Genomic DNA, 17,631 nt, shown 5'->3' on the forward strand with positions numbered 1-17,631 from the left:
GTTCAAAACTATTTCAACATGTCCGATTCTGATGCATGCAGTAGCACTCACGTTCATGTGACTGATCAGTCAGCCCCTCGTTTAGCTGAAATTAAAAGAAAGATGGAGAAATATGTTTTTCAGAAGGTATTGACAACCTGGGAGAAGATTTATGAGTTGAAGATGGTGAGTGACAGTGGTGTCATTCCTACTCGTGCTCAGGAGAGAAGAGCACTGAAATACCTTGCTCATTTTGAGGTTAGCCACGTTAATGATTTGGTTGAAGACAAATGTCTTTTAGAGGCAATGCTATGGAAGGAGTGTCATGTTGTTGATAAGATTTTAAAGTCAAGGGCATTTGCTGGAGTTCGAATTTATGAGTTGAATGACTGGGTTAGGGCATGGCTAGATACAGTTGGATCTATGATTTCTTCTGTAAATTGGGAACGTTGGTATTCTTAATGAAATATTATTATCAATTTGTTGTATTCTTATTTTCTGCACTTAATTCTGTTAGTGAAGTTATATCAATTAAACCAAGAATATTTCAGAAATAAGAAAACTTAGCCTCTGGTAACGGTTTTGTGAAGATGTCTGCTGCTTGTTGTTCCGTTGAGACGTATTCTAATCTGATGTTCTTCTTTAGTGCATGATCTCTGATGAAATGATGTCTGACATCTATATGCTTAGTCCTGGAGTGAAGAACTGGATTGTATGCAATAGCAATTGTACTCGTGTTGTCACAGAATATTGGTGATTCCTTTGCATCAACACCATAATCTTTCAGTTGTTGCTGAATCCAGAGTAGTTGGGCACAGCAGCTTCCAGCAGCAAGATATTCTGCTTCAGTTGTGGAAGTTGCTATGGATGTTTGCTTTTTACTAAACCAAGAGATCAGTCTGTCTCCAAGAAATTGACATGATCCACTTGTACTTTTACGTTCAAGCTTGCATCCTGCATAATCTGCATCTGAATAGCCAACTAAATTGAAAGATGAGTCTTTAGAGTACCATAAACCAACATTTTCTGTGCCTTTAAGATATCTCAGAATACGTTTGGCCGCAGAAAAATGTGATTGCTTGGGGTTAGCTTGAAATCTTGCACATATACATACAGCAAACATAATATCAGGGCGACTAGCAGTTAGGTACAATAAAGAACCTATTAAACCTCTGTATAGTGTCGTCTCAACTGATATTCCCCCTTGATCAGTGTCTAATTTAACTGATGAGCTCATTGGAGTGCTTGCTGCTGAACAAGATTCCATGCCAAATTTTCTTAGCAATTCCTTGGTATATTTGGTTTGACTAATAAATGTTCCTGAATCCAGTTGCTTCACTTGTAAACCAAGAAAGAATGTCAGCTCACCCATCATGCTCATTTCGAACTTATCCTGCATCAACTTGGAAAATTTCTTGCATAATTTTTGGTTAGTTGACCCAAAAATAATATCATCAACGTAAATTTGAACAAGTAAGATATGATCATTTTTCGAGAATTTAAACAAAGTCTTATCAACTGATCCAACAGAAAAATCATGATCAGTTAGGAATTTTGAGAGGGTTTCATACCAAGCCCGTGGAGCTTGTTTGAGACCATATAATGCTTTGTTCAAATGATAAACGTGATCAGGAAAGTTATGATTGACAAAACCTGGAGGTTTTTCAACGTAGACTTCTTCTTGCAATTCGCCATTTAGGAATGCACTTTTCACATCCATTTGATAGACTTTAAATTTTTTGAAGGATGCATAGGCAAGAAATATTCTGATTGCCTCCAGTCTTGCAACTGGTGCATAAGTTTCATCATAATCAATTCCTTCTTCTTGTCTATACCCTTGTGCCACTAGTCTTGCTTTGTTGCGCACAACTGAACCATCTTCGTTCAGTTTGTTTCTGTACACCCATTTTGTACCTATAACAGTTTTAGAAGCTGGTCTTGGAACTAAGTTCCAGACATTGTTATGAACAAACTTATTTAGCTCTTCTTGCATTGCATTAATCCAATTAGGATCAGCAAGAGCTTCGGCAGTTTTTGTTGGTTCGATTTGAGATACAAAAGCTGAATGAATAAATAAATTGAGCATCTGATTTCTTGTTCTTACTGGATCAGATGGGTTACCTATTACCAGTTCTGGAGGATGTGATTTCTTCCATCTAAATTCAGCATTAGTTGCTTCACAGTCGGCAAATTCTTCATTCGGTAACTGAATGTTCTCAGTTTCAGTTGGAGCTGATTCAGTTGTTAATTGATTTCCATTAGTTTGCTCCACTAACTGATTGTCAAGATTTGCTTTCAATTTAGCTGGTTGATCCAATATCTCAGGTTCAGGTGTATGAAAGATATTCTGATTATTACGACTTTCATCTGAGTCATCATCTTCCAGACTGATATCTGTGAATCGATCAGCTAGCTCAACTTGATAAGTTGGCTTATCGATTAGTGCAGTTTCATCAAAATCAACATGTGCAGATTCTTCAACATTCAAGGTTTTCTTATTAAATACTCTGTAAGCTATGCTAACTGATGAATATCCAAGGAATATTCCTTCTGCTGATTTGACATCGAATGCTTTTAGATAATTTTTACCATTGTTATGAATAAAACATCTACAGCCAAATATTTTGAAGTAAGTGATTATGCTTTTTCTTCCATGCCAGATCTCATATGGTGTTTTCATGTGATTTTTATTAATCATTGATCTGTTCTGAGTGTAGCATGCAGTGTTTACTGCTTCTGCCCAAAATCTTTGAGAAATACCTGAATCAGCAAGCATTGTTCTAGCAGCTTCTTTAAGAGTCCGATTCCTTCTCTCAGCTACACCGTTTTGCTGAGGTGTTCTTGCTGCTGAGAACTCATGCTTGATTCCTGTATTTTCTAAAAAGTTTGAAAGTGTTTGATTGATGAATTCAGTTCCTCGATCAGATCTGATTCGATTCATTTAAATGTCTTTTGAAGAGTTTAATCAGTTGTGCAGCAGTATGGTCTTTGGATTTGAGAAATATAACCCAAGTAAATCTTGAAAAGTCATCTACGACCACCAAGGTGTATTTCATTCCCCCTAAGATCATGACTGGTATTGGACCAAAGAGATCCATGTGCAATAATTCTAAGCATCGGGATGAAGATTTACAGCCTTTGTTTTTGAAAGAGGATCGAACTTGTTTTCCATACTGACATGCTGAACAAAGTTTTTCTTTTGAAAAATTTATTTTGGGCAAACCAGTTACAAGTTCATGCTTACTCAGATAGGCAAGAGATTTAAAATTTAAATGATTTAACCGTTTATGCCACAACCAGTTTTGAGATGATTTAGACGCAATAAAGCATACTGGTGTATAAGGTTGATCATTCCAACTGACTTTGTAAGTGTTTCCACACCTTTTGCCAGTTAGAATAATCTCTTCAGTTGAGTTTTTGACTGAACAAGAGTGTTTGTCAAACTGAACTGAGAATCCATTATCGCATAACTGACTAATGCTTATCAGATTATACTTAAAATTCTCGAATAACAAAATATCATTAATGGTGAAGTTACCATGGATAAGCTTACCCTTACCCACAGTTTTACATTTGGAATTATCCCCAAAACTGATATTTGGACCATTGTAATTGACCAGTTGAGACAATAAGTTTGAATCTCCTGTCATGTGTCGTGAACATCCACTGTCCAGATACCATATTGATCCAATGCTTGTTCCTATTGTCTGCAATTAAACACAAAATAAGATTCTGGTACCCTTTTCTATTTGGGTCCAAAGTTGATTAGTCCTTTAGGAATCCAGACTTGAATCAGTCTAACTGACCGTCCTGTTGCTGTATTCCATATGGTCCTTCCTTGTCTTTGTGTGCTTGGTGTATAGTGTGTGGATGATATGACATGTGTTTTGTCCTTTTTCAACTGATTGTTCAGCCGATATCTTTTCTGAACTGGCTTACTGTTGTAGTAGTTTGAGTAGCCATATGAATATTTTCTGCTGAGAGTTTTTGGTTGCTGATTCCATGAGTCAGTTTTACCCTTTGGATTATATCCAATTCCACATCTCATGCCTCTATTCATATTCTGAGATGGCTGTTCAATCAGTTTGCTCGACTCTTCTTGATTTTGTACCATAACTGATTTTACAAAGTGAATATATTTCCCTTTGTTCATATTTAGTTTTGGTTGAGTATCTTGGGAAGACAAATCATCTTTACTACAGAATCCTAAACCAGTTTTATCATCAACTGATTTCTGAGAATTCTGTATATTAGTTAAAGCTTTAGATGATTTGTTCCAAACTTGAATGAGCTCATTGAGCTTTGTATTTTCAAGCGACAATTTTTGAATCATTGATTGATTCCTGCTTCTTTCATCAGTGAGTTCAACAATCTCCCTTCTCAGACTCAACATTTCAACTGATTCATTAGTTTTTGTTTTATCGTCTTTGGGATCATCTTGCTTTGCTCTGAGTTTTTCAAATGATAAAGCAAGCTTTTGATACTCACTGACCATGTCATGAAGAGTTGAGATGAGTTCTTCTCGTGTAAAATCAATAGAGCTAAAATCAAATACCTGCTCGCAGCTTGATTGATCTTCTATGTTATCTGCCATTAGGCATGTTACTTCTTCCTCATCCTCACTTGAACTGCAAGAGCTTTCTGGATCTGACTCTTCGCTGTCAGTTTCTGCCCATTTGGCTTTGCTATCTTCAGCTAGGAGTACTTCATGTTTCTTCTTGTAAGGCTTCTTTTCGTCCTTAGATCTCTTTTTGTGCTCATACATTTTCTTCTTTCTTTCAGTTGAGATTTGATTGTCCTTTTTAGGCTTTGGACAGTTAGCAATAAAGTGACCCGATTTGCCACAGTTGAAACATACATTAGACTCTTCTCTAGAGTTGTTTCTTTGATAATTCTTCTGAAAATTTCCTTGATTTTTCCTCATGAATCTTCCAAATTTCTTAATGAATAGTGACATGGCATCGTTGCTCAGTTGATCAGCAGTTTTCTCAACTGAACCAGTTGATTCATTTCTAACAGCAGTCAAAGCAGTAGTTGCTGCCGGGGTAGATGGTTCTCCTTCTCGAGTTTGAAGTTCAAACTCATATGCTTTTAGATATGCAAATAAATCATGAAGTTCAACTTTGTTAAGATCTTTGGATTCCCTCATTGCCATAGTTTTGACATCACATTCTTTGGGAAGTCTTCTGATTACTTTCAACGCCACTTCTTTATTTGTATACACTTTTCCAAGTGCATTTAATTCGTTGATGATACAGCTTGTTCTTTCATCATATTCATCCATTGTTTCTCCTATCTTCATTCTGATGTTGTCGAACTTCTGCACAGCAACTGAAAGTTTGTTTTCCTTGGTTTGATCATTTCTTTCTCAAAGTTGAATTAACTTCTCCCAAAGTTCTTTGGCGGTTTTGCACATTTTGATTTTACTGAACGTTACTTTGTCCAGTGTCTTATACAATATGTCTTTTGCAACGTTATCTAGATTTGCCTTTTTCTTGTCCTCTGTAGTCCACTCATCTCGAGGCTTTTCAATTCGGTGAGGTGCCCCTTCAGTAATAGCAATAGCTGTGTTTGCTTTCAAAATTTTCATGGGTCCGTCAGTTATAACGTACCACATGTTATCGTCTTGTGCAGCTAGATGAGCCTGCATTCTGATTTTCCAATCATCAAAATCTTCCCTGGAGAACATTGGAATCTTATTGAATGAGGACATAGTGATTAGATTGAGTATAGATAATCTTTGACAGGATATGCCTTGCTCTGATACCACTTGTTAGGATCGGTTATTGACTAAGGAGTGTTTAGAAGGGGGGGTTGAATAAACACTTCTAGGAATTTAAATGTTTTTCGAAAAATGTAGTTCAGTTTTGTTACAAACTGAACTAAGTATCCCGTCGGTCAATATCAATCAGTTAAACTGAATAAGCAGTTGCGGAAAATAAACTGATTGAAAGATAGAATATCTAACTGGAAATGAAAAGCTGAAGTAAAGACAACACGATATGTTTCTGGATGTTCGGAGAATTGAATAACTCCTACGTCACCCCTTCTATCACAAGGATAGGATATTTACTAAAAGACTTTGATCGAGTACAACGCTTGTACAGACCCACTTCAGTTAGGACTTATCTATTGCCTGAACTGAAACTCTTAGTATAATACAATGATCTCTGTGAATAACTGAACTTAGCACTTATCGAATTATCAATATTACAAAGTGCTAGTTTGCTCAATGTGTAGCCTTGATTGCTACGAATAGATCTAATAAGTGTGAGCTGAGATTTTGACAGAGTAATGGCAAGTTTGAGATTGATCAATCGTGTTCTCTGTCAACTGCTCTTTAGTCATATTTATAGACTTATCTTTCAACGGTAATTTTGAATTCTCGTATCCGTTGATTGCCACCTTATCATTTCTTGGACAATGTTCTTGATTGCCGCTTCATCATTTATTGTAAGACGGCGTATTAATCTCAATAGCCGAAATACGTTGTTCTATGCAGTGCGGCTTTCCATATTCAGTTGCTGTCTGATATGTCTTTCTGTCTGTTGAATGATCTTTCCCGAGGTATCTTCAGTTGAGAAGCTTTAATGTTTTCGGCTGAATGTTTTAACTGATCAGTTTGTGTCAACTGATTTCAGTTGAATGTCCAGCTGCCGATTTTGCTTTCATGTATTAGTTGATTTAATCGATTGATTTATGTTTTGTCAAACTCCAGAATTTAGTTTCCAACACAATGACGAAGCTATCCAAATACGGCTTGAACACTCGGTTCATAAGATCCATGAAGACTGAAGGAGCATTAGTCAGACCAAAAGACATCACAAGAAATTCATAATGACCATACCTGGTTCGAAACGCCATCTTAGGGATATCAGACTCCCTAACCTTCAACTGATAATAGCCAGATCGCAGATCGATTTTCGAAAAAACGGTAGCCCCTTGCAGTTGGTCAAACAAGTCATCTATCTATGGCAACGGATATTTATTCTTGACAGTCACTTTGTTGATCTCTCTGTAATCAATACACAGCCTCAAAGTCCCATCTTTCTTCTTGACAAAGAGAACCAGAGATCCCCAAGTTGAAGAACTCGGCCGAATGAAACCTTTATCCAAAAGATCTTGCAACGACGTTTTCAACTCTTTCATCTCTGTAGGGGACATTCTATACGGAGCCTTAGAAATAGGAACCGTACCTTGAACTAGATCAATCACAAACTCCACATCTCTATCTGGCGGTAAACCCGGCACATCATCCTCAAAAACATCAGGGAACTCTCACACCACATCAATAGCATCAATATTCAATTTAACCATTCTATCCACATCAACAATCGAATCCAAAAACACATCACAACCTCTAAACAACAACTTCTTAGCCTCAAGACATGAAATAAAAGGAAGGACCAGCAAAGTACATGCACTGGCGAGCATACCTTCCCTATTGCAATCATCTGCAAATTTCACTATCTTAACAATGCAATCAATCACTGTACGATAGGTTGATAGCCAATCTATGACAAGTATAATATCAAACTCAACCATTGGAATCACAATCAAATCAGCATAAACCACTCGCTCATCAATTTGAACAGAGCACGCATACACAATAGATGTCGGGCACAACACATCCCCAGAAGGCAATACAACATTAAACTGGAGGGGAATAACAGAAGGAACTACACCCAAAGATCTCAAAAATAGTTCAGACATAAAAGAATGAGTAGCACCTGTATCAATCAATGTCGTAGCTTCTCTGCTTGAAATTAAAATAGTGCTAGAGATCACAGAAGAATCATGGTTTATACCTTCCTTCGTCATGGTAAAGATGCGAACCTGCACCTTCTCTTTACTCGAGCCTCTTGGACAATCCTTGGCAATATGGCCTGCAGTGCCTCACCGATAACAAGTATGACTACCAAATCTGCACTCTCCCTGATGATGTCTATTGTACTTGGGACACAGTGGCTTCTCTGGATCAGATGGAACTGCCGGTGGTTTAGGACTCAACTCTATCTTGCATTTCCCCTTGAAATGATCCTTTCCTCTTTGACTCGAACCCTGGCCTCTCTGAGCAATGGCCTGCTGCGTCGTCTGTCTCTCTCTGGCAATGTCTTTCTCATCTTGCTCGGCCAACAAAGCCTTAGCCACAATCTCTTTGAATGTCACAGCCTTCGACATGTTGATGTCTCTCCGGATCTCTGCTCTAAGGCCTCTAATGAAATGAGCAACTTTGTCTTTGTCATTGGAAGCAATGTACGGGGCAAACAGATAGCCCTCCTCAAACTTCAAAATGTACTCATCAACATTCAAACCTCCCTGTCGAAGCTCCAAGAACTCAGTCACCTTTCGTGCTCGAAGTGCATCTGGGAATTACTTATCATAGAACAGATCAGTGAACTCTTGCCACTTCAATGCTGTAACATCCACACTAACCTTGGGAGCATTCCACCAAATGCGTGCAGCTTTAACTAACATGAACACTGCACAGCCAACTATGTCCTTGTCTGTATAGTTGAAATGATCAAAAATAGCCTCAAGTGCCTTGATCCACTCTACAGCCACCAACGGATCGGTGATTCCTGCAAACGCAGGCGGATCCATCCTCTTGAAAGCAGTAAAGATCCCATCGGTACCAACTGCTTGTGCCACTTGGCCTCTCACTTGACCTCTACCTTGGCCTGTTCCTTGCAAACGTAGCAACTGTTGGATCTGCTCACTATGGACCTTGGCTTGCTCTTTCAACAACTTGCCGAACTCATCGACAACTCTAGAGGAAGAACTATCCTCACCCTCTGCAGCCTTTCTCTTAGCAGGCATACTCCTACAATGTGCTCACACAATACATATCAATAGATAACAATGAATAGATGTAGAAGAAGAAATACCCGGACAATTGAAAGTAGACGAAGTCATATGCATTGGTCCGAAGAACGGTGCTCTGATATCAATAAATGTGACACCTCTGACTCGTTTAATAAAATAACACAGCGAAATTTAAAATTTTCTTCAAAATGGAGGAAGGATTCAAAATACATTTCATATATAATCAAAAGTATACACATGATCAATAAAATGATACAACAAAAAGCAAAATATCATTTTTATGATCATGTCCAAAATACTAGCAAAAGATCTTCTTCCTTCCATCTCTTCCATATGCATATGACTCCGGCCCACAATCAACGTCCCGGCCCGTCGCTCTTATCTGCATCACATGAAATAACTGAAATGAGTATAAAACTCAGCAAGTGGAGCTCTTACATAGCAATGTACATATCATACTCTGAAAACATGACTTTAAAACATTGAATACCATCAACTCTGAAACATGAATATCATAGCATGAATAACAATAATAACGATGGTATTTCTCTTTTCTTTGTTGGATTGATATCTATATAGTATCTCTGTCTCTGTACCTATATCCCATCGATATAAATCGATAACTCTAAGGGATATAAGCCTATGGTCGTTGATCAACTAATTGCATGCAATCTCTGACTATGTATCTATCAATCCATAAATCATTTTGAACTCTCTCTTTGGCATTTTATCAAACACTTTGAAGACTCTAATCTCTTGTATTCCCTTTTCACAATTGAGACATAAAATGTCTCCATAATATACAACAAAGTATCAATACATAACATGAATCAAATAGAGGGAATAGCATGTTAAAACCTTTGAAACACAATACATATAATATCATGTGAGCACAAGTAATGAAATTCCACTTACAACCACTTGGAATACTTGGTTCTAAACCTTTGGTTGAATTCCTACAACAATAAACCATAAATTACACCATCAACATCTCAATAATCATAAACCCATATCAATTAATCCATAAAACCAACACCAACACCAAACACATGATTTCTCCCAACACCAAAACCAAGAATAAACTAAACCAAAAGCTTACCTTAGCTTACTTGAACCCAAAATAATCTTCCTCTCAACACAAATAACAAACTAAGAGCTCGAATCAAAGAAGGGAAATAAAGAAATAAGGAAACCCTAGTCTCCAAGGAGAGAAAAATCGAGAATGAGGGGAAGGAAATGAGGGAAATGAGCCAACTCATCCAATTATATCACTTAAAATCCGAAAACACGCTTCTACTGTTCATGCACCGCGGGTGCGCTCCAACATACACCGCGGGTGCGGTATGCCCTCGGCAAGACAACCAAAAATCCAAACATGACGACCGCAGGTGTTCTCTGAAACTTACCGCGGGTGCGGTAACTATCACACCGCGAGTGCGGTATCTGTTCGGCAATCAACCAAAAATGCTGCAATAAAGACCGCGGGGGCACTGCTCAAATTACCGCGGGTGCGGTCTGGTCTCGGCCAAAACAAACTCTTATGCAACTAAAATCAAATCGCAACGCTGAACAATACAACTACCATCAACTAATATCAACAATGCCACAAAACAATAATAACCAACAATACTATGACCCATAATCACAACTCTTAACATCTAAACCAAATAATCCATAAACATACGAAAACGTAAACCGTACCGTTCACCAGGCTTGGCTATTACACCGAAGGCGATGACCGCGAAGTTGAGACCAAGCTATTGGTGCTTCTGCAATTTGAAAATTTTAGTTTCATCAAAAACTTATCGAGGAACCGACTGAAAGTTTTGTGGTGTACTCGCTTGGCAAATGCAGAAGATCAAGATAAAATAAAGGAGATAATAGAAGAAATGATGGGTCTGGGGCCGGATCATGTTGCGATCATAGAGTAGTTGCATGCCACCCGGGCAACTGCAAAAGAGAGGCACAAGAACATGGAGAAAAGCATTAGGGAGGAGTCTCGTCGGCTAAAGGATGAATCTATTGGCGGGGAGCATCATAAGCTAGTTGATAGAGATGCTGATGGTGATGGGTTGAAGGGGGAGCAATAGCAATTGCTTGATCTTGAAAGCCTTGCATTTTGTCAAGGTGCACATTTGATGACCAACAAGAAGTGTGAGCTTCCAGTGGGGACTTATTGGAATCATAGAAAGGTGTACGTGGAGGTCCATGTTCCAGCTTTAAAGCCCATGCCATTGGCTGCTGGTGAAGAGCTTGTGCAGATAGCTGACATGCCTGGCTGGGCACAATCACCTTTCCAAGGAATGAACCAGTTGAACAGGGTCCAGAGTAAAGTTTAAGATACTGCACTATTCACTGCAAAAAATATCTTGCTATGTGCTCCCACTGGGGCCAGGAAGATGAATGTTGCTATGCTCACCATACTCAAACAGATTGCATTGAATATGAACGATGATGGGTCTATTGATCATAGCAATTACAAAATTGTCTATGTTGCACCCATGAAGGCGCTGGTTGCAGAGATGGTCGGAAACCTTTCTTATCGACTATAACATTATGGTGTGAAGGTTAAAGAACTGAGTGGAGACCAGTCATTGAGTCGCCAGGAATTTGAAGAAACTCAGGTTATAGTGACAACCCCTGAGAAGTGGGATATCGTTACGAGAAAATCTGATGAGCGCTCGTATGTACAGCTTGTGAAGCTTCTCATTATTGATGAGATTCATCTTTTGCACGATGATAGAGGCCCTGTCCTGGAAAGTATTATCGTAAAAACTGTGCGGAAATTTGAAACGACCAAGGAGCACATACGTCTGGTTGGGCTATCAGCTACATTTCCGAATTTTGAAGATGTTGCTGTGTTTTTACGTGTTAACTTAAAGAAGTAACTTTCCATTTTGATAATAACTACAGGCCCATGCTTCTAGCTCAGTAGTATGTAGGTTCTGCTGCAGAGATTTTAGTTAATGAATGATGATTGTTATGAGAAGGTAATCAGTGTTGCAGGAAAGCATCAAATGCTGATCTTTGTGCACTCGAGGAAGGAAACTACTAAAACTGCTCGTGCAATTCGCGATGATGCCCTTGCTAATGATACTCTCAGTAAATTCTTGAAAGAAGACAGTGCAAGCCATGAAATTCTTCGTAGTCACATGGAGCTGGTGAAAAGCAGTGATCTCAAGGACATATTGCCATATGGCTTTGCAATACATCATGCAGGCATGGTTAGATCTGATCGTCAGATTGTTGAGGACCTTTTTGCAGGTGGACATGCACAAGTCTTGGTATCAACATTCAACCGCAACCCTGGCCTGAGTGTCAATGTACCTTGCTCACACCGTGATTATCAAAGGCACTCAAATCTACAATCCTGAGAAAGGAGCATGGACTGAAATAAGCCCTCTAGATGTTGTGCAGATGCATGGCCGAGCTGGAAGACCTCAATGTGATACCTATGGTGAAGGAATAATTATAACTGGACATAGTGAACTCCATTGTTACCTGTTTTTAAGGAATCAGAAGCTTCATATTGAAAGCCAATTCATATCTAAATTGGCTGATCAATTGAATGTTGAAATTGTCCTGGGAACCGTGCAGAATTGCAGAGACGCTTGCAAATGGATCTTGTACACTTACCTTTTTGTTCGAATGGTGAGGAATCCAGCATTATATGGTTTGGTTCCTGATGTTCTAACTAGAGATCAAGATTTGGTGGAAAGGAAAGCATATCTGATTCATTTAGTAGCTACAATATTGGACAAAAACAATCTGGTAAAGTATGATCGGAAGAGTGGATGTTTTCAGGTTGCCGACTTGGGTCGAATTGCTAGTTATTATTATATAACTCATGGAACAATATCTACGTATAATGAGCAATTGATGGCAACCATGAGTGATATTGAACTTTGTCGTCTATTTTCTATCAGTGAAGAGTTCAAATATCTAACTGTGAGACAAGACGAGAAGATGGAACTAGCAAAACTTTTAGATCGGATCCCTATCCCGATCAAAGAGAGCCTTGAGGAGCCTAGTGTAAAGATCAACATTCTACTTCAAGCTCACATTTCACATTTGAAGCTCGAAGGACTGTCATTAACATCTGACATGGTTTTTATTGCTCAAGCTGGGCGTCTAATGTGAGCATTGTTTTTTATAGTTCTTAGAAGGGGATGGGCTCAGTTGACTGAGAAGGCTTTAAAATGGTGTAAAATGGTAGGTATGAGAATGTGGAGCTCTGGACACCGATTTGTCAGTTCCGAGGTATTCCAAAAGAAATTTTAATGAAGTTGGATATGAAAGATCTGTCTTGGACAAGGTACTATGATCTCTCCTCACAGGAGTTGGAGAACTTATTCATTGTCCCAAGATGGGAAGATCACTTCATAAGTTCATTCATTAGTTTCCAAAGCTCAACCTTGCAGCACATGTTCTACCAATCACCCGGTCTTTTTTGAGGGTTGACTAACCATCACACCCGACTTCCAATAGAATGACCAAGTCCATGGGTATGTGGAGCCCTTTTGGGTCATTGTCGAGGATAATGATCGTGAGTATATTCTACACCACGAATGTTTCTTGTTGAAGAAACAATATATTGATGATGATCACATTTTGAATGTCATAGTTCCCATTTATGAACCACTACTCCCTCACTACTTCATCAATGTTATGTCGGATAGATGGTTGGGTTCAGAGATTGTTCTGCCTTTTTCGTTTAGGCACCTCATTCTGCCTGAAAAATATCCTCCCCGACGGAGTTACTGGATTTGCAACCTCTTCCGGTGACGGCATTGAGAAGCCCAAGTTTTGAGGCCCTTTATCATCAATTCAAACATTTCAATCATGTCTAGACCCAGGTTTTCACATTCATGTATAATACAGATGATAATGTAAGTGGGAAAACCATATGCGCATAGTTTTCCATTTTTAGAAATCATAAGAAAGGACCTGATAGTGTCTTGCAAGCTGTCTATATTGCTCTTCTAGAAGCTCTTGGTAAGGAACAGTACCATGATTGGAAGAAAAAATTTGAGGAGGGCCTTGAATGAAGGTCGTTGAGTTAACTGGAGAGATTTTTTAACATAATTGAAACTCCTGGAGAAAGTTAATATAATTATCATCACTCCTGAGAAATGGGATGCTTTATCTCGCCGATGGAAACGAAGGAAACATGTTCGGCAGGTTAGCCTCTCATTATTGATGAACTCCATTTTATCAGAAGTCAAGGTGGCCCTGTCTTGGAGATTATAGTCTCTAGAATTAGATACATTGCCAGTCAGCAGGAGAAGAGAATACGTATTGTGGCATTATCAACATCTCTTGCAAATGGTAAGGATTTGGGAGAATGGATAGGTGCTACATCTCGGGGTCTTTTCAATTTTCCTCTTGGTGTAAGGCCCGTGCCTCTGGAAATTCACATTCAAGGTATTGACATTGCTGATTCTGAATCAAGTATGCAAGCTATGAACAAGCCTACACACTCTGCAGTTCTGCAACATTCTATGAATGGAGAACCTGCAACAGTATTTGTCCCACTAGGTGTCCGTCTCGCTGCTGTAGATCTCATGGCATGCTCTAACATGGATTGTTATGAGAAGCCGACGTTCTTGTTGAAATATTTTGAAGAGATGGGGGAACAAACATTGAGGGAGACAATTCGATTTGGTGTAGGCTATTTGCACGAGGGGTTAACCAGCACAGATCAAGATATAGTGAAGACAATGTTTGAAACAGGACGGATTCAAGTATGTGTGATGAGCAGTTCAATGTGTTTGGGTGTCTCGCTGTCTGCACATCTGGTGGTGGTTGTGGGAACTCAGTATTGTGAAGGCAGGGAAAGTTCTCACTCAGATTACCCAGTCACTGATTTGTTGCAGATGATGTGTTGTGTCAGTCGACCTCTTGTGGATAACTCTGGAAAATTTGTTGTTCTTTGTCATGGTCCGCACAAAAAATATTATAAGAGATTCTTGTATGAAGCATTGCTTGTGGAAAGTCATTTGTATCATTATTTGCATGATAATCTGAATGCTGAGGTTGTGGTTGCAGTTTTTCAAAGCAAATAGGATGATGTGAACTACATCACTTGGACATTTATGTACAAAAGGCTCACTCATAATCCAAACTACTATGATCTGCACGGTGTTAGTTAAAGGCAGCTATCAGATCATCTATCCGAACTTGTGGAAGACGTGCTCCATGACCTAGAGACAAGTAAATGCATTGCCATTGAAGATGAACTTTTGCTGTCACCGTTGAATCTTGGTATGATTGCTTCTTACTACTACATCAGCTATACTACAATTGAGCCTTTAAGTTCCACTCTGTCTTCCGAAACGAAGATGAAGGGTCTACTGGAAATTTAAGCTTCAGTCACAGCATATGAAAAACTCCCAATCCGAGCTGGCGAAGAAGGGTTGATAAGGAAGCTAGTCAATCACCAATGTTTTGCCTTTGAAAGCGTAAAGTTCAAAGGTCCATATGTAAAGACAAATGCTCTACTACATGCTCACTTGTCTAGGCAAATGATTGTTGGAAGTATGGCTGCAGACCAGCAAGAGGTGCTTATTTATGCTTGTAGGCATGGTTGATGTTATTTCCACCAATGGATGACCATGGAAGCAAGTCAGATGGTAATGCAGGGAATGTGGGACAGTGATTCCATGCTCCTCCAACTTCCCCATTTCACGAAGGATTTAGCAAAGAGGTGCCAGGAAAATCCTGGGAAGAGTATAGAGACAGTCATTGATCTGGTGGAAACGGAGGATGAGGAAAGGCGAGAACTCCTGCAGATGTCGGACTCACAGTTGATGGATATTGCAAAGTTTTGTAACCGTTTTGCAAAAATTGATTTGAGCTATGAGGTGCTGAATAGTGATAATATGGGAGCTGGAGAAGAAATTAGTGTTGATGTATGTCTTGAGAGAGATCTTATAGGACGGACAGAGGTTGGACATGTCGATGCCCCTAGATATTCTAAAGCAAAAGAAGAAGGATGGTGGCTGGTTGTTGGAGACACCAAAACGAATCAGCTGCCTGCTATTAAAAGGAGATTATAAAAGAGTTAATCTCCAAAGGAAGTCCAGGTCAAACTAGATTTTGCTGCTCCTGCAGAAGCTGGAAGGCGGATATATACTCTCTATTTTATGTGTGATTCTTATTTGGGCTGTGGTCAAGAGTATAGCTTCACAGCTGATGTTAAGCAAGCTGGAGCAGTCGAAGATGATAATTAGAGAAAGTCATTGCAAGCTTTGTTGATCACTGGATGGTAAGTCTTGCCATCATATTGATTTGTCCACTAAAAGTTCTCCTTGTATAGACATTTTGCTTCAGTCTTTGGTGAGGTTCATATTGTTTTATGTTTGTTAATATATTTAAACTATCTTTTTTTTGTGGCTTATTATCTCTCCATGACGTCTCTACAATATTTACAGTTTTTTTCATTAACTTCAATCGATTGCCAGAAGGTTTCCACAGTTAGTGTTGACACCATTTTGCCGAGGGACAAGCAATCTTGGCTCAGACAGCTGTATCAAATTTTATAGGTGCAAGTCTTGACTTTCTTTATCAGCTTATTGAGGTACCACAGCTCTCTTGAGAAATTGGGGCCCAATTGTATCAAATTATTTATTATTTTTATTCTTCTTCTCTTCTATTAAATTATTTATAATATAAATTATATATATATATGTATAAATATACAGGTTTGAGTTATAAATTTACTTCAATTCCTTCGTTTTGTTTCTTTGTCAGTCCCCATTAAATTAAATTAAATTAAATTATCAAATCTAGCTCAGTGTTTATTTTGTTATTTATTATGATACATCCACTATATTTATATACAAGTTTGAGTTGTGAATTTACTTCAACACCTTCGTTTTGTTTCTTTGTCGGTCCCCATTAATCAAATAGTGTTTATTATGTTGGATCTCGGTTTTCTACACGCCCAAACGCAGCGGAAGTTTTAAAATTTTTATTTTATTTTGAAAAACAAAATAATATTTGGGCGCTCGTATGATTTTCATAATCAAACATAGGATGTTTAGAAAAGTTATACCTTTGGTGAATTAATCACTGGACACCAACCGATCCGGTATAACAGATCTGGCTCTTGATGAATCCCTACAAACTTTTTTCAAGAGACTCCTTTCTTTCCTTCTAATTAGGTCCACGACTAGAACTTTCGTTCCTCTTCTGATTTGCACTAGAAAAACTAGAAGAGATTTTGCGTAGGAGAGAAAATTATGAGAGACGGCTCAAACCCTAAAAAAAACAAGAGGTGGCCGATTGTTCCCTTTCATTGAGTGGAGGCTCACGTAAGCAATTTTGGTGGCTAGGGTTTAGTTTTGTTTGCATTTATTATTTATAATAAATTAAACCCTAATTACATAATTAACATTAATGGGCTTGATTTAATTAATTGGGCTAGTCCAACTAGTTTAATTAATTTAATCAAAGACCATTAAAACTTTAATTATTTATTAAGTTGGACTTGTACTCCTACAAGCCCATTAAACATAATACCCACCATATTTAATTTATTAATTAATCAACTCAACTTTTGAGCTTAATAAATTAAATACATTACAAATTCAACATTTGAATTTATTATTTAAATTATAAATTCAACTCCTTGAATTTTTATCACCTCCAGCATTTTATATTTAATAAACCCAACAATTGAGTTTAATAAATTAAATTCTCAAATTTTATAAATTCAACTCCTTGAATTTATTTTTTCTCAAAATTTCATTATCATAAATTCAACTACTTGAATTTACTATATAATATAAATTCAACTTTTGAATTTATTCTCTCAACGAGAAC

At 38.2% G+C, this 17,631-nt stretch overlaps 1 pseudogene; it reads left to right on the plus strand.

Moving 5' to 3' along the window:
• The window catches only part of LOC140818353 (DExH-box ATP-dependent RNA helicase DExH12-like), a 40,652-nt pseudogene extending 24,082 nt beyond the window's left edge, over window positions 1-16,570 (plus strand).
• The last annotated feature ends 1,061 nt before the right edge of the window (window positions 16,571-17,631 follow it).

This window comes from Primulina eburnea, chromosome 17 (assembly GCF_022965805.1).
Source record: "Primulina eburnea isolate SZY01 chromosome 17, ASM2296580v1, whole genome shotgun sequence".
Classification (NCBI taxonomy): domain Eukaryota; kingdom Viridiplantae; phylum Streptophyta; class Magnoliopsida; order Lamiales; family Gesneriaceae; genus Primulina; species Primulina eburnea.